At 43.6% G+C, this 26,357-nt stretch overlaps 1 pseudogene; it reads left to right on the top strand.

Moving 5' to 3' along the window:
* The first annotated feature begins 4,036 nt into the window (after positions 1-4,036).
* The window catches only part of LOC115664152 (zeaxanthin epoxidase, chloroplastic-like), a 47,413-nt pseudogene continuing 25,092 nt past the window's right edge, over positions 4,037-26,357 (top strand).

Genomic DNA, 26,357 nt, shown 5'->3' with positions numbered 1-26,357 from the left:
TTTCTTTGGGAATTCGGTTAGAAATCTCGTTATTTAATGTTTTAAACTGAATGATTTTTTTAATTAAAAATAAATAAAATGTTTTTTTTAGCATTTATCTTATATTGGTAATAAAAAAATTTGTTTGCATTTTTCTATTTATCTTAGATAATGGCTTGGCCATTCAAGATAAAGGCCTAAGCCCCTCCAATTATTTGGGGACTGGGCCGGGCTTTCCTTCTTGGGGGGCTAAAATTTGTGTATGGAATATGCCTAGGTGGCCTACTATGTCTAGCTTATCTAATAACTAAACCAAAATAGTTTCAAGGGTTTTGATTGCGAAGTGATTTTCTCCTTTTTGATAATCCATGGGTATGACCACGGCGATCCAACTCGTTAGAATTTCACAGAACATTATGCAAACCCCGTAAAATAGTTGCATCCTGATATTTAGCCTATACAAGTGACCGTGATCCAGAGTAGGTCACTCACGGTAGGAGGATTTTGAATGGGTAATTTTTCATTTCCGAATTGAAAATCTCACGAAATCTATTACACCCTAGGTTTCCTAGCAATCTCTAATTTCGGATTTCCTCGCAATCTCTAATACCCTCCATAGTTACGTAAATTCATGTGGATTTGCACTCCATTGAATCCCCACTTTGTGCACACCGTGTGATACCAAATGACGATTTCAATTGCTCTCCGCCGTTTGAAGTTCAGGCTGCGGCGTAACTATGTTATTTTCGTCACCACAAAAATAAAAACCATGCACCAGAATTACGAAAAGAATAGGCGCACTACTCTATTTCTCCTTTGTTCTTTTTGGGGATAGTGAGCATCCCAAAGTATTTGTAGTTTTGTCCGTTTTACAAGCAAGTATCTAATTTTTCATTATTGTTCAATCGAGTACCTCCACCTTCTGGAAAAATTACCAAAAAAGTTCTAAATATATTATTGCACTTGTACCAATTCAGTCCTAAGCATTTCAATTTAGCCAATTTTGTCATAAATCTTTTGCCAATTTGCTAATTCAATCCATCTGACTAATTTTCACTGAAAATCGCTAACATGGACACTGTCCATCATACATGGTGCCGCTAGTGTTATATGGACAATTTTTATAATTCTATAATTTTATTATTTAGTTATTTATTTATTTTCTTTTTCCTTTTTTCTTTGTATATTCTTTTTTTTCCATTGTGGCAGGCGAGGGCCACCATGCCCTTAGCTGGCAATGGCCTGGGTGAGGGCCGAGACCCTCTCCAACGGCCGACAAGGGTTGCCAGTGACCTTCACCAGCCATAATGACAAAAAAATAAAAGTAAAGGAAAATAGAAAATAGAAAATAAATTAAATTAAAAAAATAATTAAAAAATTCAGAAATTAATTTAAAATTTATAAAAATTGTCCACCTCAGCGCTAGCGGTGTCACGTAAGACGGCTAATGTCTACGTCAATAATTTTCGGCCAAAATTTATCGAATGGATTGATTAGCAAATTATCAAAAATTTTAGGACTAAATTGGCCAAATTAAAAAGTTTAAAACTGAATTGGCACAAGTACAATAACTTTAGGACTTTTTTGGTAATTTCCCTCAAGATTTTCCGTCATCAGAGTCACTTAATTGCTGTTCTTTAAAAATGGTGACACTTAAATGATCGTTTGAAAAAAGAAATTAATACCAAAGAGGGAGTTATACAATAGATATGACACTGACACCGTCCTTATTCCTTGAAAAGGTGACTCAATCCGATGTGGCAATATTAGCCTATAATATGATCACCTTGACGGATGCGGATAAAGATGAGCGCATTGCATGGAATTAGAAAAACACCGCTCATCAAATCTCAAATATAAAAGTCAGTGGCAAATTATAAGGTTAAAGGACCCTTCTATACGTCAGCTTAGTATTGTTGCAAAACAAGCGATTTGAACACAGATAAACTTGTGTTCTAAAAAACAGAACACAAATAAACCAAAAATAAAAACAGGAAAAAATTATCAAATACCAGATTTATGTGATTTGATTGATGTGAACTTTATCCGACCTTCCAAGTGCACCCTTGACGTGCCTCATTGTTCTCCTCACAATTTCTTGTTAAGAACATAAGTGAAAAACCCTAAACATTAGCCTTGACGGCACAAGAAGGGTCTTTCCAATTACAGCACAAGAAAAGGAAATATATGTACTTATATGCAAACCATCTTCTAATCAAATTTAGAAAATCTTTCTTTCCTTTTTTTTCATGTAATGGCTAAAGATCAAAACACATATGCACGAGCAATCACATGGCATATACTCTCAATGTAAAAAAAATATTTACACAAGCAGATTTATCGACCAACAGGGTGTTATAATCATCAAATCAGGGGTGGATGTAAAGTCTCCTGCTATAATGGCGGTGTATACTCTATTTTTCCTATGTTTGATAAGTATATTTTGAAAATGAGCTCAAACTTAACAACCAAAGGGGGATGAATTAGTTCTGTACGACGAGGCGGCCGCCTAATAAGGTGTTATAATGATCAAATCATGAGTGAATGTAAAGTCTCTTGTTATAATGGTAGTGTATACTCTATTTTTCCTATGTTTAATAAGTATATTTTGAAAATGAGCTAAACTTAACAACCAAAAGGAGATGAATTAGTTCTGTAGGACGAGGCAGCCGCCTCCAATCAAGGCGTGCCACTTCCTGGGCCCATAATTTCTCGGTCCGATGTCCTATTCTCATTGGAGTGCTCGCATCGAGACCTTCCCAATGAGCCTATTATCAATAAGCAAAATCTCAAAATCATGGGCCACAAGTTTTGACCCGCACTATGGCCTAAGGCTCGATCTATGAACCGGACCTCACTTTGGCGACTTGATACTTTCAATAATCATCATTCACCATATTTAAAGGTCCAGAAAGCCTCGTTCCATTCCTAGACCTCTAGTTATATTTACGAAAATTATCTGTAAGTAGTAAACTTTTGTTGTTCATGGTAAATCTTCTTATTGTAGCAAGTTATTTCAAATAATAAGAATCATGAGCAGTAAACCTTATTTGTCCCTAGCAAACCTTATTTGTTCTCAGTAAACTTTTTTGTTTTAATTGATATCATTTAAACAATTGAACTTCGATTTCAACTAGCCAGTCATACTAAACTTCCCTTTTTTTTCCTTACAATTGATGCATATTGACCGGAATTCGAGCTATTTTTCTAACAAAATGCTAACGAGGGAGGACTTGACGATGATGTGCATTTAGAAAGTTTATCATGTCCACCAAATTAGCAGTTTTGTTGGATAAATAGCTATATTCTGGCTGAAGTGCATTAATCATAACGGGAAATCGTCATTTATTTACTTTCCATCCTTTCTTGATTCAAGATTTTTTTTCTCATCGTTCTTCTCATATTTGAATAAACTAAAAAAGAATTATATAATCAATTAGTCCGCCAACCGGCCATCCAAAACAGGGAAAAAAAAATTCATCCACCAATGAGATCCCGAAACGTGGGCTTGAATCGGACACGGCGGCTGACCGGGTCCCAATCAAATCGGCCTCAGACCATTGCTGACTTTAGCAGAACTTAAAGAAAAGTAAGGCAATTCGTCTAGTATTCTCCGACGTCCACGAGAAAATCAATTTGCTCGTGATATGAGAGCAACCTAAGAAGCCTTCGGAGCATTGCCACGTACTAAGCCATCATAGAATAACAAGCAAAACCTGACTGTTGACACACGTGATGCATTTGTTTAAGCCTCCTGAATTGACAAAAAAGGAAGGCGACAAAATGTGAGATAGGAAGAAAAGCTGATTGCTGACATACGTGATCTCTCTCTCTCTCTGTCTCTCTCACTGGGTGTTAGAGAAGTCAGGGTGTCGGTGGGGCTAACCTGGCAGCGTATCTCCATCATTGATTGGCCTTCTATTGGCTCTACATCCCTCTCACCAACCGCCAGGGCAGGGAGAAAAAGAGAGAAGAAAAGAATACGTTCGACCTTTTGTTTCTTCATTCCTTCAAGAAGAAGGTTCGACTGCAAGCGAAGTGTTTTTGCGCATTATCAATGGCTACAACTCCGTTTCTCAACGTAATCCGTCCTTCATCCTCAGTTTACTCCAGGACCCACTTCTCAGTTCCCTCGTCCGCTGGATTTCTCTCCTTGTCACCACCACTCAAAGAAGTAGTAAAACCAGCTCCCGGGAGAGGGGATGTACCCAACGAGGGAGAGCCACTGTAGTCGAATCCCCCGTGGTTCAAGCCGATAGCTCCGATGCCGAAGCAAGCCAAAGGGCACCGAGCAAGAAGCTCCGGGTGCTTGTCGCCAGAGGCGGCATCAGAGGGTTGGTTTTTGCGCTGGCGGCGAAGAGGAAGGGGTTTGAGGTGGTGGTGTTTGAGAAGGACGTGAGTGCAATCAGAGGGGAGGGACAGTACAGGGGTCCCATTCTGATACAGAGCAATGCGTTGGCTGCTTTGGAGGTTATTGACATGGAGGTGGCTGAGGAGGTGATGAGGATTGGTTGAATTATTGGGGACAGGACTAATGGCCTCGTTGATGGGCTTTCTGGTACTTGGTGAGTTCACTTGGTTTTGTCCGTTGATTTGCTTACTCTTATTGGTTTTCCTGTTGAAAGAGATTGCGTGTGTAGAGAAAATATGCGGTGGTCATTTATTTTCTCACATTCACTTACAAAAAATCCACTTACAAATGACAAATGAATATTGAAAACAAAATGAAAAACTGATTTTTCTCTCGTCCTCCTCCATCCACCTTTATCTTCCTCCTTCATCTACGGCCACCTTGAGCCAGACCTCCGCGCCTCCCCCGACAATCGCCACCAGCGGAGTTGCCGATGCCGTGTCCAGGCTGACCACTGCCGAGCGTCCCAGCCAAGCCACCCTCGCTCGTCGCAGACATGGACAAGCCGGTCGTGGCCATATCTAAAGGCATGGCTTCATAATTGGAAGTTCGCCAGATTTGGAGGTACAACGGCCTTCGACTAGTGGACTGGCGTGGCGGCTACATGGGGCGGTCGGGTTGGGGATGGAGGTTGCGCGGCTTAGGCAGTGGAGATGCATAACTAAATTCCCAAGTCCATGGCCAGCTAGAGCGATGGCTGTGAATAGAGGAGGAAGAGAGAGAAAAGTCAAATTTTTAGGCTTTGTCTGTTTCACGAAAAACAATATTCGGGAAAATGTTTTCTGGATTTTTCAACGTTCGGCACATGGAAAACAAACCGATCAATTAAAATGTTTTCCATCAATGGAAAAGAGGTCTTCTTAAATAAGGGAAAATGATTTCTGCTTTCTCACCTCTTTCTTTCACCCGAACCAAGCACGATTTCCTCCATGTACCTCTTTTAATTATTTTTTCTTTCTTTTTTAAAAAAATCAAAATTTTAATTGTTTTTTATTTTTATTTTCTCTCTTTTTTTCTTTTTTCTTTTCCTTCCTTTTCATTTTCCTTTTTCCTTAGCTAGTCACCGGCCACGGTGACAGGCCACAGAGTCACGGCGAGCTCGCGCGAGGCCAGCGAGCTCGAGCCTCGCAAGTCGCGGCCTAGCGAGCTCACTCACCGTCGACCCGCGAGCTCAAGGCCTCGTGAGTCTCGACAAACTTGCCAGATCTAGCGAGGTGGAGAGGCTTAGCTCTCCGGAATCTGGCAAGGTTCAAGCTCGCCGGTGACCGATCGCTGGCCGTCACCGTGGCTGGGGACTAGTCGAAGAAGAAGGTAACATAGAAAAAAAGAAAAAGAAAATTAAAACATAATTTAAAAAAATTGATTTTAATAAAATTAAAAAATTTAAAAGCAGTGCATGGAGGAAAATCAATTCAAATTTTCCATACCAAAAGGCAGAAAATATTTTCCGGATTTTTTTTCAGATTTCAGCCGAATACCGGAAAATTGTATCATTTTCCTAGAAAATGGCTTTCTAGAAAACATTTTTTAGAAACGTCACATATTTTTTGCGAAACGAACAAAACCTTAGTTTTTCGATTTGATTCTAAGTTAATGTCCATGTGTTGAGTTAAAATTATTAGCAGGCATATTATGTAGGAAAATGATTTAGCAATCGTCCTTCGTGGTCAAACCAAATAATGGGCTATTATTCACCATTCATTTTGTAGCGTGTTATCTGATAACCTCCTTTGCCGGTTCACAAGATTTCCTCCTCTGTTAATTTATTGCGCACTCCACCGTTTCATGATCTTACTTATACAGGAAGTTAGTTATGTAATAGTGATAAACACAAACGCAGTTTATCGAGTTATGTTTAAATAAATGAAATATATTACTCTTTCGAAACGATGTTACTGGAAATGAGTCGGGTACTTCACTCGATTAAAATATTCTATATGGAGTGTTAGGACATGTAAATTAATCTCACAAAAAAATAATAAATTCAAATTATTTGGTGTCAAATATCTCATTGATATTCCACTAACTAGCATGACTCGTTTTAAATAAGAGCTCTAATGTTGGGGGACGTCGTACTAATGCGTTGATAGGTGACTCTTATACCATCTCAAATTAGCACGGTCCATTCTATAGCCATACTTGCACACGTGAATCGAAATCTAACATCAGATAAATAGTGTGTGTAATGTTACTATTCTCATATTAAAGACATGTGAACTGGCTTGACATGACTATTAAATGGTTTACATTGAGTTCAGCTATTGAATTATTCTGTGTTAATCAGTGTGATCTCTTCCTAGTCGTTTTTAATGTATAACCCAAGACTAGTTGGCATTGCATGAAGAAATGGAAGAACTTAGTGTACACGAGGAATAGAATCTACTTTTCCTTTTACAATGGTAATCAATTTTTTATTATTACAATAATAATGATTTTCTTTTCATTTAAATGTGACGTCTCTTTTCATGAAGGGAGCTTTATCGTTTTAGCAGCCATTGTGAGCTCTGATCGCTATTCAACTGCACGCCTTTAAGCGTGTCATGCTAGTTTAAGATTATGCAAGACTTTTCTACCAGAACAATAAGCCCATGCTTGAGCGATGTGGAATTAGAAATAGATTTGAAATCCAACCCGAACTTAGGATACAAATTTGTAGTAGACGATACAAAGTGAAGTTGGAGTAAAAAGTGAGTAAAATTTTGCGGATTTTCCCAAGATAAGAAAGAAATTTATGAAAAGAGAGGTCACACTCAGTGAGAATTGACTGAGTATTCAAATTTTCAACGCCTTTTTTCAGTTAGTAGCGTTTGCCTAATAGGACTATCAATCGCAGAGAGAAATTAGGTCTAGAAGGAACCCCCAGACAATATTAATCTTTAATTGAGATATGCAAAAGCCAAACAACAATTATCAAATCATTAAATAAACTACAATAATGTCATACAATTGGTAATGTATTTCCAAGTCTTAAAATAAATCTTGTAGTCAAAAGCAGCCCCAAAAAACATACCATATTCATAACTTCAACATGATTGTTTACCTTTATGAGTGGTTTCCCATTCCTTCGAAATGAAAAGCGTGGCCAACAATGCACCGTCGTCAACTTGAATCACGGCGGCCATTATGCTAGATTAGTCCTATTACATATATCTTTATGCATCTTTGTTGGCTGAATGAGCGAAGGACTACGAACTTCTGGTTTTGTACTATGCACTGGTCACTTACAGTTATAGGAAAATGTTTCAGATTTACAAATGAAGTGGTTTGAGCTCGCGTGAGTAAGTTTTTTAGACCACTGGATTTTCGCAGCAGGTTCAGTATATGAAGCTATCTACCATCATGCTGGCCTTTTTGAATCCCATAAGAATACAGAGGATTACAAGTCTCGAAGTGGTTTGAGATATGACGCTGCCATTTTCTGAATCTCACAATAACATCATCAATCTCCTTGCATTTACGTTAGGTATTTTCGAAATAAATATGTACTTAGAAAGAAGAACGTAATGTATGGTATTTGATAAAGAAAGTCACTAGGATGGTCAGGATGGCCTCCTCCGCCATTCCTGGTTTTTGTTAAATATAATATATAATTTAAGTTTACTGTTCATTCATTTATGTTTACTGTTCATTCTTTCCCTATATAAAGGGACTTGGCCTTATAGTTCAAAGGGAAAATTTCATTTTGGTACCCAAAGTGGGGCCTTTTTCTCAATTTGGTACCCAAAGTGGACATAGTCCCAAATTGATACCCAAAATGCCCATTCAGTCTCAATTTGGTACCCAAAGTGCCCATTCAGTCTCAATTTGGTACCCAAAGTGGACATAGTCCCAAATTGATACCCAAAGTGCCCATTTAGTCTCAATTTGGTACCCAAAGTGCCCATTCAGTCTCAATTTGGTACCTGAGTTCGCCGGCCGGTCAAATGCTCGCCGGCCGGCAAGAAATTTACTGTTCCGGCTACCGGAACAGTATTTTTTTTACTTTTTTTATTTTTTTCCCTTTTTCTTTTTTTTTTCCTTCTTCCCTCCGCCGGCCACAGCCATGGCCGGCGGAGGTCGCCGGCGTCGGCCCTCGCCGGCGTCGGGCGAGGGCCACCCTCGCTTGGGTCGGCCGCTCGACGCAGCGCAGAGGCGACCCTCGCCAGCCCAGTGCGAGGGCCGCCTCGCCCGACGCCGGCGGCGAGGGTGACCTCGCCCGATCCGGCGAGGGCAACCCTCGCCCTCGCCGGATCTCGGGCAGGGTCGGCCCTCGCCCGCCCAGGCGAGGGTGGCCCTCGCCCGACGCAGGCGAGGGCCGCCGCGCCGACGCCGGAGAGGGTGACCTCGCCGATCCGGCGAGGGCGAGGTCACCCGCCGGCGTCGGGCGAGGGCGGCCCTCACCCGGACGCTGGCGACCTCCGCCGGCCATGGCCGTGGCCGGCGGAGGGAAGAAGGAAACAAAAAAGAAAAGGAAAAGGAAAAGAAAAAAAAACAGAAAAAGGGAAAAAAAAAAAAAAAAAAAGTAAAAAAATCGTTCGTGCAGCCAACAAGAAATTTTTGCTTGCTACGGCGAGCATTTGACCGGCCGGCGAACTCGGTACCAAATTGAGACTGAATGGGCACTTTGGGTACCAAATTGAGACTAAATGGGCACTTTGGGTACCAATTTGGGACTATGTTCACTTTGGGTACCAAATTGAGATTAAATGGGCACTTTGGGTACCAAATTGAGACTGAATGGGCACTTTGGGTACCAATTTGGGACTATGTCCACTTTGGGTACCAAATTGAGAAAAAGGCCTCACTTTGGGTACCAAAATGAAATTTTCCCTAGTTCAAAAGCATTCAAGCAAGTAATATACACAAAATTCTCTCATCTCAACTTGGTATCAGAGCCGTTATTACCTGAGGAGCGCCCATTGAGTCTGCCACACCGTGGCCGCCACGACGCCAGCCGCACCGGCCGCGCCGCCCCGGTTCTCCGACAAGACCGAAGTTTTTCGTCTATGATCGGCATACTTCCGCTGCTCATTTCGGAAAACCGAGACCACCAGTAGACTCGCCGCCCTCAGACGACCCACATCTTGAAATTTCATCATCAACGGCTGCCGGACGCCGCCGCACGCACCGCCCCGCGCCACCGCGCCTTGGACCCAGGAAGCCCACCGCCGTTCACCAATGTTCACCGGTGTTTTGGACATCCTCCGCCGTGTTTTTCCAAAAACCAACACCAATCCACGACTCGCCGCCCTCAGTCGAGTCAGCCAGTCAAGTTTCGCTACCTTCCTCCACCGGACGCGCCCTGACGCGCCGCTCCAAGCTCTGCGCGTGAGATCTACGCGCCGGCACGCACCTGTACGCGCCGGCACGCGCTGGTACACGTCTACACGCACCTGCACGCGCCGGCACGCGCCTGGCCCACGCTCCCCAGCTGATGTCATTTGCCACGTCACCGCCACGCCATCTTCCACGTCACCGACACGTCATCCGTTGACCGACCGTTGACCGGCGTTGACCAGACCGATTTTGTCATTTTTTTCGGCCGGTTCGACCATTTCCTGACCGGTTTTCGGTGTTTTCCAACCGGTTCTTGAGGTATTCCAACATCCTGAGCTAGTTTTTGGTGTTATTTTTCCCATATCTGCGCTCAGTATACTACATTCTGCTGATTCTATAGTAGTAAAGTGCATTTCATGGATAGAATGGATAGAATGGAAGTCTCAATGCCAATTCAGACTATTTTGAATGGTTCCAATTATATTTTATGGTCTCAAGAGATATCAAGTTTCTTAAAAGGACGCCGGCTTTGACGTTATGTCACTGGACAAATTAGGGTACCTACTAGAATTGCTGAAGAAACTGATGATCAATTTGTGGATCGTTTGGATGAATGGGATAGTAGAAATCATCAGATTCTCACATGGTTTCGAAACACTTCGATCCCATCTATCCGACTCCAGTTTGGCCTTTTTAATACAGCCAAGGAAGCTTGGGATCTTCTTGATCGTCGTTATTCTAGTTCAGATGTTGCCCATCAATATCGATTGTTAGGGACTTTATATCACATGCGTCAGGAGCCAGGTCAGTCCATTAATGATTTTCTATCATCTATGCATGCTATTTGGGATCAGTTGACCTTGTGTGAACCACGCTTGGAAGGGGATAGTAACATTCGCAAAGTTGCTGAACATCGTGATCGTATTCGTGTCATGCAATTTTTTATGGCTCTGAATGATGAGTTTGAACCTGTGAGAGCTTCCATTCTACATAGAGATCCCTTTTCCTTCTATTGAGACAGTTGTATCAGATTTACTGAATGAGGAGACTCGGCTAGCTACCTTGAAAACGCAACGTCCTGCTGTGCCTATATCCATGCCTACGGATGCAGTACTTGCCACTTCGAGTTCTTCCTCCATGTGCCATCCATTTTGCAAACATTGTCGCCGACATGGTCATATGGCATCAAATTGTTATCGGCTACGACCTATGTAACCCATAGGATCGACCACTCAGCCTCGTAGCCGAGGTCCCTCACGAGGTCCCTCTGTCGGTCCATCTGCCAATGGTGCCACTGTAGAAGCTTCTTCCCATGGATCGTCCCACACACTAGTGTCTCTAGAGGATCTTCGCACCATTCTCCGAGAATCTGGTACCTTTACCCCTCCTATTCTTAGCACTTCTACTATGTCTACTACTCCAGGTATTTTTGATTCTTGGTTCTTTGATTCTGCTTGTTGCAATCACATGACATCAAACTCTGCTTTATTTCAGTCTAAATCCTCCGCTTTACATGCACCTCATATTCTTACTGCCGATAATTCATATATGAGAGTTAGTCATACAGAAAACATTTCCACATCTACATTATCTTTAATTAACACATTCCTGGTTCCTAAACTCTCACTCAACTTGATCTCCGTCGGCCAATTGTGTGAACTTGGTCTTGATATTCACTTCTCTTCTCATGGTTGTCATGTGCAAGATCCTCGGACGGGACAGACACTTGGGACAGGCTGTAAAGTGGGGCGTCTCTTTGAGCTTGTTTCCCTAAATATTCCGACCTCTTTTGCTGCTTGTGCTGCCACAGTGTCATCTGAAACTTGGCATTCTAGGTTAGGTCATGCTTCCTTTTCTAGGTTAAGCTCTTTAATTTCGACTGGTCATTTAGGTTCTGTTGACACTAAACATTTTGACTGTTTGCCTTGTAAGTTGGGAAAACATCATGCTTTACCATTTCAGACTAGTGATTCTGTGTCTCATACTCGTTTTGATCTCATTCACTCTGATATATGGGGACCTTCTCCCACTCCCACCATGGGTGGCTCTCGCTATTTTGTCATTTTTGTGGATGACCATTCTCGGTATACCTGGGTTTATCTTATGAAAAATCGTTCTGAACTTTCTCGTATTTATCGTGATTTCGTTGCTATGATTAAAACCCAATTTTCACGAGATATTAAGATTTTTCGTACTGATAATGCTATGGAATATAGAGATACAGAATTACTTCGGATTCTTTCTCAAAATGGTACTATCATTCATCGCTCTTGCCCTAGCACCTCTCAACAAAATGGTAGAGCTGAACGTAAGCATAGGCATATCTTAGATGTTGTACGTACTCTGCTCATCTCTGCCTCTTGTCCTGAACGGTTTTGGGGGGAAGCTTGTCACACTGCTGTTTACACTATAAATCGTACTCCATCACCTATTATAGGTCACATCTCTCCTTACGAGCGTTTGTATGGTAGTGTCCCAAATTACACTCTTCTACGTGTTTTTGGTAGTGCCTGTTTTGTGCACCTTCATCCACATGAGCGCACGAAATTAGAACCTCGTGCCCATGTATGCTGCTTCCTTGGATATGACATTGAGCACAAAGGGTATAGATGTTGGGATCCCACTTCCAATAGTCTTCGTGTATCCCGTCATGTCACTTTTTGGGAACACAAGATGTTCTCCTCTATTCATCCCTTCGACCCCTCTGCTCATGTTCCTTTCTTTACCAATCCTTCCGTGGACTTATTTCCAGAAGACACCACACCTCCGTCCACATCTGACTCTTCCATTCCAGATGTACCTTTCCCTCATCTTGAAGCAGGGCCTTCTGGTGACCCCACTTTGGCCACTTCTGACGTGTCTGCACCTTCCGCGGATTCTCCACCAGCGGTCATTCCTTCCTCCTCTGATCGTCGCCCCACCAGAGTAAGTCAACCTTCTGTTTGGCTTCGAGATTACCATTGTTATTCTACGATAGCTTCCCTTCATGAACCTCGCACATACAGAGAAGCTAGTACTAACCCTCTTTGGCAGAAGGCAATGGCAGATGAATTACAAGCTTTAGACAAATCTCATGCTTGGGATTTAGTTGCTCTGCCTCCTGGTAAGTCCGCTGTCGGTTGCAAATGGGTGTACAAGATTAAGACAAAAGCAAATGGTACTGTGGACCGCTATAAAGCTCGCCTCGTTGCAAAAGGCTTCACTCAGGAATATGGCATTGACTATGAAGAGACTTTTGCCCCTGTTGCACGTCTTACTTCTGTTCGCAGTCTTCTTGCTGTCGCTGCTGTTAAGCGTTGGCCTGCGTTTCAGATGGATGTCAAAATTACATTCCTAAATGGCGATCTCATCGAGGAAGTTTATATGGTACTTCCTCCGGCTACACTCATTCTTCCCAACAAGTGTGTCGATTACGTCGTGCATTATATGGATTGAAACAATCTCCTCGTGCATGGTATTCCAAGTTTAGCTCCACCATGGCATCTCTTGGCTTTAAATCTAGTCCCCACGACCACGCTCTTTTTGTTCGACATACTTCTCGTGGGTCTATTCTGCTGCTACTATATGTCGACGATATGGTTATTACTGGAGATGATCGTCCCGGAATTTCAAAACTCAAGCATTATCTTGGTCAACCGTTCGAGATGAAGGATCTTGGACAACTTAGTTATTTTTTAGGCTTGGAGGTTACCTCAGACACATCTGGATATTATCTTTTGCAAGCCAAATATGCCACTGACTTTCGCAAGCCAAATATTCCACTGATCTTCTTTCTCGAGCAGGACTCACGGACACCAAGGTTGTTACGACCCCTCTTGAGATCAATGCCAAATTTGATGCTGGTGATGGGACTCCTCTCCAAAACCCTACCCTCTATCAACAGCTAGTTGGCAGTCTTATATATCTCACTAACTCGCCCGACATCGCTCATGCGTTCATATTGTCACCAAGACATGACAAGGCCTCGTACAACTCACTTTGTCAGCTTCTTCGTATTCTTCGCTATGTCAAGGGTATGTTATTTCATGGCCTTCACTTTTCTGCTCATTCGACATTGGAGTTGACTGCCTATTCAGATGCTGACTGGGGTAGTGACCCCCAACATCGTCGTTCCACTACGGGTTACTGTTTTTTCTTGGGCACTTCACTTATCTCCTGGCGTAGCAAGAAACAATCCTCTATTGCTCGTTCTAGTACAGAAGCTCAATATCGAGCTCTTGCTGATACCACATCGGAGTTATTATGGTTGCGATGGCTACTGGAAGATGTGGGAGTCCGTCATCATAGCGGGACAATCCTTCATTGCGACAATCGCAGTGCTATCCAAATTGCACATAATGATGTTTTTCACAAACGCACCAAACACATTGAGATAGATTGTCACTTCATCCGCTCTCATGTTCTTCGTGGCACTCTACGACTTGTCTTTACTTCATCAGCTGATCAGATTGCCGATATCTTCACAAAGACACATCCACCTGGGCGCTTCCTAGATCTTCTCTCCAAACTCCAGTTGACTTGTTTCAACTCATCTTGAGTTTGCGGGGGGATGTTAAATATAATATATAATTTAGATTTACTGTTCATTCATTTAGGTTTACTATTCATTCTTTCCCTATATAAAGGGACTTGGCCTTGTAGTTCAAAAGCATTCAAGCAAGTAATATACACAAAATTCTCTCATCTCAACTGTTTTGATTTCTTTTTTCAATTAGAAGTTCACACAAATCTCCGCGGAGGAACTTATTTTTCGAGAGAAGTTTTAGAAAGTGATATGCAGTTGGCTACAGGTACATCAAGTTGGATATGTTCACTCCCGCAGTGGAACAGGGGCTTCCGCTCGCTAGAATTATTAGCCGAATGTCCCTTCAGCAGATTCTGGCACGAGCAGTCGGGGAAGATGTTGTCTTAAATAACAGTAACGTGGTTGACTTTGAGGATGATGGCACGAAGGTAAATTTGACCACTGAGGCTTTCGAGAGTATTTCTGTAACATCCTGAATTTTGACTCATTTCCGGGATCAATAAAATTCATATTATTCCTCATTTGATTTTAGTAAGTCTCGCTCGAAATTGAGCTCTCTCGGGATACTAACCGATAGGGAATGGCTAATTAGGAAAACGGTACGTGGACCGGGGACCCGATCGCGAATCGGGCACCGATTCCGAGAAACGACGGGGAAATATTTTGGGCCATCGTGGGCCGATCCTAGGGAGGTGACAGATTTAGTTTGGCCAATGACGTACGATCGGATCGCGGGTGATTACGCACGACTGAGAGTACGCGTGGCGAACAAATCCCGAACTTAAACCGAACGATCGCGACCTCCGGAACTAGCGATAATTCATCACGTTCTCCCAGTAATCGAGACCGTCACGACTCGAGTAACCCTAGGTCGATACGCGTAACCCCTAAACAGCCGCCCGTTAGTAAGAGACCCTAAAATGTTAAATTGAGCAATTTTGATCACGGAATTGGATCCGGATTTGGACGTCGAATTTTGGGGTCGTGAGCGACTATTTTACGAGGACGATGTCATTTTAGTGTGGCCACATATATTTGGGGTTAGTACGGTCGAAAAATGGAAATTCAGCCCGAAATCGGAAAATGACCATTTTGCCCCTAGGCCAAATTTGGGCATTCCGAATTTTGGAATAATTGTGGAGATTAATTTAAGGATTAATTTAAAGGCTATATCAGCCCAATAATTCAGCCATGGAAATGACCAAAGTGCCCCTCCATTATTGGATATGGATTAATGTGGGCTAAGTCTTCAAGGGCAAAATTGGAATTTTGAAAAATTGGTCAAAGTATTAATTGCCCTTGTCTCTCTCTCTCTTGATCATTTCTTCCCCCACAAGCCAAGTCACTTTCTCTCTCATCCCCTCTCCCTCTCCACCGCCGGCCATCTCTCTCTCCCTCTCCCCCCTTCCTCGGCCGCGCGATCATCACGCCGGAGAAGCGTCGCCGCCGTTCGCCTAGGCCGCCACCCATCTCGCCTCGCCCCCACCGTCCGACCGACTTGATCTCTCCCTTCCTCTCTCGGCCGTGTGAGCTGCTTGGGACCGCCGCTCGCCGGACCGCCGTAGACGCCGCGGAAGCCACCGGAACGCCGCCGCTGATTTCGCCGCTCGCCGGTGATCGGCCGCTCGTTCCCCGTCGATTAGTCGTGTTTGGAGCTTAGGTTCTAGGGTGAGTAATTAACTCCTAAACCTTTATTAGGCCAAGATTGCATTTCTAGATAGGTTAGGTGAGTTTTTAGGGGTTAATTAGATTGAGATTAGGCTTGATTATGGGCTGATAATTAGTGGATGATTTTGTGGTATATGTGGGAGTTAAATGAGCTAATTAGGAGGTGGATTAATGCCCTAAGATGGACTGAATTGTGGCTGCCCTCATAGAGCCGAATTTGACTTAGTTTGGCTAAGTTTGGATTTAATTGGGTCTTTTCCATGATTAATTAATTGGTGGTTGATTGGTGCCCTTTGGTACTCAATTATATGATGCCATGCCGCGTGGTTGTGTGACCGAGTAATGCGGTGTGTGATTGGCCATTGATTTGGCATGAATTATGATGCCAAAGAGTGTGAATTATGAGTTGGGCTATGTGGAATTATATACTCATATGAATTAGTGATTCATTGATGTGCCAGTGTGGAATTACATGCTCATGTGATTTGCATCATTTGCCCGAGTGCGGGAATTGCATGGCCATGCATTTCGTATGCTGAGAATGGGCATGAGAAGAAAAGTGTGCGAGTTTGCGTGCCTGACATGAGCATGTGTGATCACCCTAAATGCCCTGATGCGCTTACGCAGGGCTCAGATAAAATTGGCGGTGTGCCGTGTGATCACTTAAGGCCTGATGCGTTTCGACGCGGGGTCGATGCCGTCCTGATGCGTTTACGCGGGACGATGCCCGGTTCGTCCAGAAGACGGCCAGCCTGATGCTTTTACGCGGGTTTTGGTCTGTAAGGAGATCGGTGATGCACCTGATGCGTTTTGATGCGGGCTAGAGACACTGGGCCTGATGCGTGTTACGCGGGCCATGGAGTGTTGTGGGCCTACGGGTCGGAATATTTGTTGGCCTTCGGGTCGGTTTATAACTAAAAATGAGCTGTATGCCAGGGTGCATTGTGTGAGGCAATTCATGAGCATGGCAGACGTGTGCCGGAGTATGTTGGCTAATGTGCATGTCGGTGACTCGTGTGTGAGATAGGCACTAATAAGCATGAGCATACGTATGGCGTACGTGTGACTAGTGTGTCGCGTATGTGCCGTGATTATTATTATAAAATGTCTAACCTGCAGGGTCGATTGTATGCTCAATCTAGGTCTGAGGGCCTGGGTCTGTTGTTGTGGCTTTTGTTGTGGTGTTTTGTTGCCTGTCAGGAGGTGCATGTTAGCCTAGTTTAGGTTTAGGGATTTTACTCGCTGAGATTCGTCTCATTGTTGTATAAACCCAAACTTTTCAGACCCCCGGACTTGAGGATGCCAGATGCTCCAGTGCGTTTTGGGATTCCACGCCAGCTAGGGCGGACGTCGGTTGTGCACCCTTTATGGAATGGGAATGCGTATGTTAGATATAGTACTATAATACTGGTCAGTGTGGGAGAGGCGTACCCTAAGCACCACGAATATGTAGCCTGGTGTTTTAGAGATCAATTCGGAGAGCACGGACCCCTTCGTACCTTTGATGTCCCGGTTAACGGGCAGGGTGAGGTAGACCCGCAGTGTCCTGATGGAGAAATAGTTAGCCCCGAAGCCTCATCTGATGGGAGTTCGAGCACTCGAGTTGACCCTGTTGTCTGGGAGGTAGACGATCTGGAGCCGATGGAAGCTGAGGAAGAACCCGAACCCATGAGCAGGACATGGAGCTGGAAGACGCAGTGGCGCCAATGGACGCGGATGAGGAGGCCGCGGAGGCTGAGTCCGAGTTGGACTCATTAGATTCCGAGGAGGAGCTGCCTGATAGTTCTTCATCATCTGAGTCTTCTGGTTCTGACTCGGACTGGGTCCCCTAGGTTAGTCCCAGCTTTAGATAGATCGGGCTGTAACTTTTTGACCAGAGCCCTATCTAAGTCTAGTATCCCTGACTCCCGGCCACTGATCCTTTTTGACGTGAGTGGCAGTTAACCAGTTTTTGAGTCTTTTGTATGTTCTCCCTGTATATGGGTGTTGTATATATTTTAATAGTAATGAAATGTATATGTTTTAATCTGGTGGATTCCCGTTTTGTGCTATCCTTGGTTATGTTGTTCATTGTACGGGTGTATATATATATTTATATACGTTGCTTCCGCATGTGCAATGATTTGTGCGTTGGGCGTTGGGTCGGCGACGCTTCCTGGGACGTCGCATCAAATTCGACCTTTGCGTGGGATGCTCGCGCTTCGTGGGGTACGGGGCGTGACAATTTCTTCACCAACTGGTTTCAAGATAATCTTGTTGGTTGTTTCTCTGCTTCATTTGACATTCCTCGTCATGTCATTCTTATTATCTCGATCGAAGGTCACCGTCATTCTAGAGAATGGGCAGCGTTTCGAAGGTGATCTCCTGGTTGGAGCTGACGGTATATGGTCGAAGGTACTATGTTGTTCTCTGCCCTTTTCATATAGAAGAGAAAATGTTTGCTCAATGAGGGAGTGAAGTTTTTTGGAGCAACTTATTGTCCTAACTTGATGAAAGAAAATCCTAACGAGCACTGAATTAGATGTCCAAACAAAATGCATCATCCTATTCATTCTAGGCAAGTAAGGAAGTTTTAGGCCTAAGAAACATATGCAATATCACCTATTTATTCTAGTTCCCTCCATCATTAAAAGAAAAATGAAAAGATGATCACAAAATCATTGTCCGTGAAAATATGGCTGCAAAGTCACTATTCCTATCCTGTCATCCTTTTTTTTTTTAGGGGGGGTCAAATATCCTGTCATCCTGAGAGGTCTTTATTTTCTTTGAGAATAGGTGAGGAAAAGATTATTTGGGCCAAAGGATGCCACCTATTCAGTCTATACTTGTTACACTGGCATTACAGATTTTGTGCCGGCTGACATCGAGACCGTCGGGTTAGTATGACTTGAAAAGAAGAATTACGTTTTAGAGAAGAAAATTTTATTGCTCTTTTTTCTGTACATCATTGTGTTGCAAATACAATGTATATAAAGAACTCTAAGAGATAAGATACTTAAGATAATATCATAACAAATATTCCCTAAATATTTTCTTCCCTTAACAGATAAGATACAAAAGGTAACAGAATAACAAATATTTCCTAAATATTTGTTGAGTATTTTCTTCCTTTAACATCCCCCCGAAAGCTAATGGTGAGGGTGAACCATTAGCTTGGACCGCAATTGAAGAAATCGGCGGGTAGGCAAGCCTTTAGTGAAGATATCGGCATTTTGTTCTTCGGTAGAAATGTAGCGGATTACCAATTGTTTCCGAGTAATGTGTTCCCGAATGAAATGATAATCAATTTCCACATGTTTGGTTCGAGCATGAAACACAGGATTTGCAGATAAGTAGATGGCGGATAAGTTATCGCACCAAAGAGTGGGTGGCTCGGGTGGTTGCACATGAAGATCCCGAAGAAGATATTCAAGCCACATTAACACCACCGTTGTATCCGCAAGATATTTGTATTCTGCTTCGGTGCTGGAACGAGCCATGGTCCGTTGCTTGCGAGATGACCAAGAGATGAGATTGGGTCCGTGATAGACACAGAACCCACCAACGGAGCGACGGTCCATCCGGTCGCTCACCCAACTGGCGTCAAAAAATGCATGGAGCTTAGTGGCTACCGCTCGAGTAAAAAGAAGACCATGCGAGACCGTACCAGCCAAGTAACGCAGAAGGCGTTTCACGGCCTACCAATCGGCCATAGTGAGGGCATGAAGATGTTGACAAGCCGAATTCACCGCATATGCAATACCGGGCCGCGTAAGAGTGAGATATTGAAGTGCTCCCACAATGCTTCGAAACTGAAATGGATCCGCAAGTGGCTCATGAGAAGCAACCGTGTCTGGTTCCACGGAATTGGTAGGAGTAGCAGCGGGTTTGGCAGATTGCATATTAGCATTTTTTAGTATTTTCCTCACAAATTGACTCTGGTGAAGATGTAAACCATCGTTGGTATGAAGCACTTCAATCCCCAAAAAATAATGAATGTCCCCTAAATCCTTGATAGCAAATTCCAACTGAAGGGATTGCATGAGATCATGTAATGGAGCATTCGGGGAACCGGTTAAAATAATGTCGTCAACGTACACCAATAATGTCACACCCCGAACCCTACCGCGGTCGATCAGTGCGACGTCCCAGGACACATCGCCGACCCAAAACCCAAAACAGAGAATAATACACATGCGGAAGCAACTAAACACCCGTACATAATACCAACAACATGACCAACGATAGCGATAGATACAATAAATACAACTTACATTAATACGGAGAATTTACAATATCCATTGACAGCAAAAAAAACACAAACCAAAATGGGTCAGCAGCCACTAACATCAAAAAGGGGTATGTAGCTCGGGTGGTCAGACACTACCTAAGAAGGGCTCCTATCAAAAAGTGTCGGCCCTACCTAACTATGGTCAAGGTTAAACCTTAGGACAACCAGTCCGGGTCGGATCCTGAGGACTCAGACGAATCGTCAAACGACTCGGACTCGGAATCCATCGAATCCGGCTCGGACTCGGTGTCCACTGACTCCACCCCGGAATCATCCTCCGGCTCTGGCTCCTGCTCCATGGGCTCCGGCTCCGACTCAAGATCGGACTCCCATTCCATCGGCTCCTCTTCCTCGGATTCGGTATCCATCCCAATGATGACTGGCTGGGGGTCGAAATCCTTCTCGGACGTGGCAGCGGGGCTCACTATCTCCCCATCAGCGGCCTGCGGATCCGACTGGCCTAACGCGTCGAATGGGACATCGAAGGTCCTAAGAGGTCCGTGGGTGCCGAACTGGTCCCAGAAACACCAAGCGAGATAAGGATGGGCTTGGAGCTGTGGCCCGCCCTCATCGACCCAAATAATATTATAATACCTAGCATAAGTCTCCCCGTTCCCTACGAGGTACTCACCGATCGCTCTATGCGATACGGGATCCCAAAACGAAGCAGTGTTTCTGTCATCTCAAGGTCGTGGGTCTGAAAAGTGGGGGTTTAAACAACAATGAGAATAAATCTCAGCGAGTAAGCCCCCTAAACCTAAACTAGGCTAACATGCACCTCCGGACAAGTATTAACCAACACACAATCAAGCAATCACACGACTTAGGCCTTCGGCCCAAATCCAACATATAACTGACCTTGCAAGTTAGGCACATAATGATAGCAATAATAGCTCAGAACCCCATCACGGCACATACACGAAATCACTTGGACACGAACACATGCCATGCACATGCTTGCACTCGATAATGCGTTCTTGCACCCGCGCCGTCACTATGCAAATGCTCATGTTCATTTCTTCACACTTGCACACATGCCAACTTTCCATTTATCACCGACCCGCGTAAAACGCATCATGTCCGACCCGCGTAAAACGCATCAAGTTTATCACATTTCGATCGATCTCCGGCCCGCGTAAAACGTATCAGGCTCATGACACAACCCGCGTAAAACGCATCAGGTTGGCCATCTTCCGGTAGTCCGGGCATCATCCCGCGTAAAACGCATCAGGACGGGTTCAACACCTCGCGTAAGACGCATCAGGGTTTTATGTGATCACACATACACATACAACCAATTATTATCTGAACCCCGCGTAAAACGCATCAGGGCAATTTAGGTGATCACATGCTCGATGCCAATCGTGCACACTCACATGATGCACATGTTATGCCAATGATTAATATGCACAACTCATGGCCATAACAACCAACACTCGGGCATCCATAAATTCCACATTAAGCATTCAATTTAACTTAGCCACACGCTCAATTCGATATATTAGCATGCCCATTTAACCAATTCAATCAATTTAGCCATGGTACCTAACATCACGCGATTAAGCCAATGTAATTACGCATGCTTACGGCCCACCAAGCCTCCCATCATTCGGCCACACCAAGCACACAACATGGCATCACAATATTAATTACCGATCACACCCAATTCAGCCATATCATGGACAATTCAAGCACACACGGCAATTACACAATTATTCCACAATTTCGCCGAACAAGGCCCGATCAAGTCCATAATGGCCAGCCACTAATCAGTCCACCTTAGGCCTCTAAATCACTATCAAATCATCACATTAGGCCACCTTAATCACCTCATTACCAGCCCTAATTACCAGCCACTAATTAACCCCTAAAACACCATAATTAACCCCTAAACCGATCTAGAAATGCATAATAGCCTAATTAGGGCTAAGGGTTTGTACTCACTAGGTTTTAAGCTCCAAACGTGGGCTGATCGAGAGGGAAAATGAGCTGGGCGGTGCTGGTCCTAGCAGGTTCAGCAGCGGTGCTCCGGCGGTCCTTACGGCGGCGGACGGCGGCGGCAACGGGCGGAGGCTCTCGGCTGATTTCACACAACTAAGGGGGCGACGGTGATGATGGTGGTGTCGCGGAGATGGCGGTGGTGGGGGCATTATTGTCCAATATTTTCGGCCACCAATGGGCTGAACAAGTCCAATATTAACCCTCTAAAAATTCAGAATTAAAGCTTAGGGGTCCAGGGATAAAACTGTAATTTTTCGCTCCCGGTCCAAATTTTCATTTTTTGCTCACACCGATCCTAAATATTTTTGGCCACACTAATACGACGTCGTCCTTGCAAAATAGTCGCGTACGTCCGTGAAATTCGACACCCAAGTCCGGATTCAATTCGACGATCAATTTCGTTCAATTGCAATTTTAGCGCCTCTTACTAACGGGCGGCTATTTAGGATGCTCATGACAACTTGCCAAACAGTGTTTGATTCTGTTCTTTTGTTCCCAGAATCAGTTTGGGAACAGAAATGCGTTTGTTTAATTTTTTGATTCTGGGCACAATTTTATCAAAAAATGTTCCCAGAATCAGTTTTCAAAAATAAAAAAAAAGGTAGCTTCTTGATTCTTAGAACAATTTTGAGAATCAATTTTTTTTTCTTCTTCCTTTTCTTGGTTTTTAATGTAGCTTCTAATGTCCGGCCCGAGGACCGCCCTCGCCGGATCTGACGAGAATAAAATATTTTAATAAAAAATATTATTAAAATAAAAAATATTTTACCGGCCATGGCCGACGACCAGGCCATGGCCAAAAAAAAGAAAAAAAATATATTTTTAATAAAAATATTTTAATAAAAAATATTATTAATAAAAAAAATATTTTACCTGCCATGGCCGGTGACCAGGCTATGGCAAAAAAATAAAAAATATATATTTTTAATAAAAATATTTTAACAAAAAATATTATTAATAAAAAAAATATTTTACCGACCATGGCCAGCAACCAGTCCATGGCCAAAAAAAATAAAAATGTATGTTTTTAATAAAAATATTTTAATAAAAAATATTATTAATAAAAAAAATATTTTAAAGGCCATGATCGGCGATCAGGACATGGCCAAAAAAAAGAAAAAAATATATTTTAATAAAAATATTTTTATAAAAATATTATTTATAAAAAATATTTTACCGGCCATGGCCGGCGACGAGGCCATGGCCCAAAAAAATAAAAATGTATATTTTTAATAAAAAATATTTTACCGGCCATGGCCGGCAACAAAGCATGGCCAAAAAAAATAAAAATATATTTTTAATAAAAAATATTATTAATAAAAAAAATATTTTACCGGTCATGGCCGGCGAGCAGGCCATGGCCAAGAAGGAGGAAAAGAAAAAAAGAAAGAAATATTAAAATATTTAAAAATATTATTAATAAAAAGAAATTTTGTGGCGTTACCAAACGCATTTCTGTTCTTTTTCTATTCCAGGGATGGAATTTTGGGCCGTTAACAAACGTCTTAAAATGCTCAGAATTAATTCCGAGCACAGAATTAAAAAGAATCATTTCTGAGCAGAATCTGTTTCCGGGCTTAGAATCGTTGTTATGCGCAGCCTTAGGGGTTATGCGTATCGACTTAGGATTACTCGAGTCGTGACGGTCTCGATTTCCAAGAGAACGCGAGAATTTATCGCTAGTTCCGGAGGTCGCGATCGTTCGGAATAAGTTCGGGATTGTTCGCCACGCGTACTCTCGGTCGTGCGGAATCACCCGCGATCCGATCGTATGTCATTGGCCAAACCAAATCCGTCACTCTCCTTGGATCGGCCCACATTGGCCCAAAATATTCCCTCGTCGTTCTTCGGAATCGGAGCTCGATTTACGGTCGAGTTCTTAGGTCCACGTACCGTTTTCCTAGTTAGCCATTCCCTATTAGTCAGTATCCCGAGAATGATCAGTTCCGGACGAGACTTACTAAAACGAAATGGGAAATAACATCTATTTCATTGATCACGAAAGTGGGTCGATTTCAGGATGTTACAACTCTTCCCCCTTATAAAAATTTCGTCCTCGAAATTTACAACTCAAACCCGACTACTCAAACAAATGAGGGTGTTGACGTCGCATCGCTTCTTCGCTCTCCCAGGTGGCACCTTCTGCCCCGTGATGCTCCCAAACAACCTTGACCAACGGGATCGTCTTATTCCTCAAAACCTGCTCCTTCCTGTCCTCGATTCGAACCGGTCTCTCCACGTACGACACCCTGTCGTCCACGTCTATGATTCAGCACGTGGGTCGGATCCGGTTCGTACTTCCTTAACATTGACACGTGGAAGACGTTATGAACTTGCGACAAATTCGGCGACAAGGCGAGACGATAAGCCAACATTCCAATCCTCTCTAAAATATCGAACGGGCCTATATACCTTGGACTCAGCTTTCCTTTCTTGCCAAATCGAGACAGTCCTCTCATCGGTGAGATCTTAAGGAATACGTGGTCACCAACCTGAAACTCCAACGGTCTACGCCTTCGGTCCGCATAACTCTTATGACGGCTCTGTGCTGTCTTTAGCCTGTCCCAGATAATCCTTACCATTCCCACCGACTGTTGAACCAACTCTGGACCCGTTACACTTCTTTCTCCCACTTCATCCTAACACAACGGTGTTCTACACGCTCTGCTATAAAGTGTTTCAAACGGTGCCATCCCAATACTCTGCTAAAAGCTGTTGTTGTAGGCAAATTCAACCAAATGTAACTGCTCTACCCACTTGCCTTGAAAATCTAATACACATGCTCTCAGCATATCCTCTAAAGTCTGAATAGTCCTTTCAGACTAGCCATCCGTCTGCGGATGATAGGCCGTACTGAACTGAAGTTTCGTCCCTAAGGCCACTTGCAGACTTTTCCAAAAATCAGCAGTAAACCGGGGATCACGGTTCGAAGTGATCGTCACCAGCACTCCATGCAGTCGGACTATCTGCCGTACATACAATTCCGCATACCTTTCCAACTCGAAGTCCTTTCGCACTGCCAGGAAGTGCGCTGACTTAGTCAGTCTGTCCACTATCACCCAAATAGAATCGTGTCCTCTTTGGCTTCTTGGTAATCCCGTGACGAAATCCATCGTAATATGCTCCCATTTCCATTCTGGGATTTCCAACGGCTACAACATTCCACCAGGTTTACAATGTTGTACCTTCACTTGTTGGCACATCAAACACTTGGCCACATACTTGGCTATCGCTGAGAATCTTTCCACGAATCATCGATAGTAACCTGCCAGACCTAAAAAGCTTCGAACCTCAGTAACTGTCGTCGGTCTTGGCCAATCCATCACTGCTTCAATCTTCGCCAGATCTACTGAGATTCCTTCCCCGGAGATTACGTGTCCAAGAAACGCCACTCGGTTAAGCCAAAACTCACACTTGCTAAACTTAGCATACGGTGCATGCTCTCTTAACGTTCGTAGGACCTTTTCCAAGTGTACCTCATGTTCCTCGGGACTCTTTGAATACACCAAAATATCACCTATGAAGACAATGACGAACTGATCCAAAAATTCTTTGAATACCCGATTCATTAAGTCCATGAAGGCAGCGGGGGCATTAGTCAAACCAAAAGGCATCACTGTGAACTCATAATGCCCATATCTCGTCCTAAAGGCCGTCTTCGGTATATCCTCTTTCCTGATCCTCAATTGATTATACCCTGTCCGTAGATCGATCTTAGAAAACACTGAGGCTCCTTGTAACTGATCAAACAGGTTGTCTATTCTCGGCAGTGGATACTTATTCTTGACGGTCACCTGATTCAACTACCGGTAGTCTATACACAACCTCAATGTTCCATCCTTCTTCCTTACAAACAGCACCGGCGCTCCCCATGGAGACGCACTTGGGCGGATGAATCCCTTGTCCAATAATTCTTACATCTGGACCTTTAACTCCTTCAGTTCCGACAGGGACATCCGATACGGTGCCTTCGAGATTGGCTCAGTTCCTGGGGCCAACTCGATCACAAATTCCACTTCTCTTTCTGGTGGCAAACCCGGCAATTCCTGAGGAAAGACTTCGGGAAAATTGCACACCACTGGTATCTCTTCCAATTTTGGCTCCGCAACTGTCGGATCAACTACATTCACCAAATATCCTTCACAACCCTCATCCAATAACTTGGTCACCTCAAGCGAAGAAATCCAAAGGATCGAGGTTCCTCCTCGGTTTTCCTGAAACTCAAATATAGGATGTCCAATCGGGTT

Source organism: Syzygium oleosum, unplaced genomic scaffold, assembly GCF_021117445.2.
Source record: "Syzygium oleosum isolate NSW1041296 unplaced genomic scaffold, Sole_v2.1 Sole_v2.08, whole genome shotgun sequence".
Classification (NCBI taxonomy): Eukaryota; Viridiplantae; Streptophyta; class Magnoliopsida; order Myrtales; family Myrtaceae; genus Syzygium; species Syzygium oleosum.
Note: the sequence above shows the minus strand (reverse complement) of the source record. Positions and strands in the feature narration are given on the sequence as shown.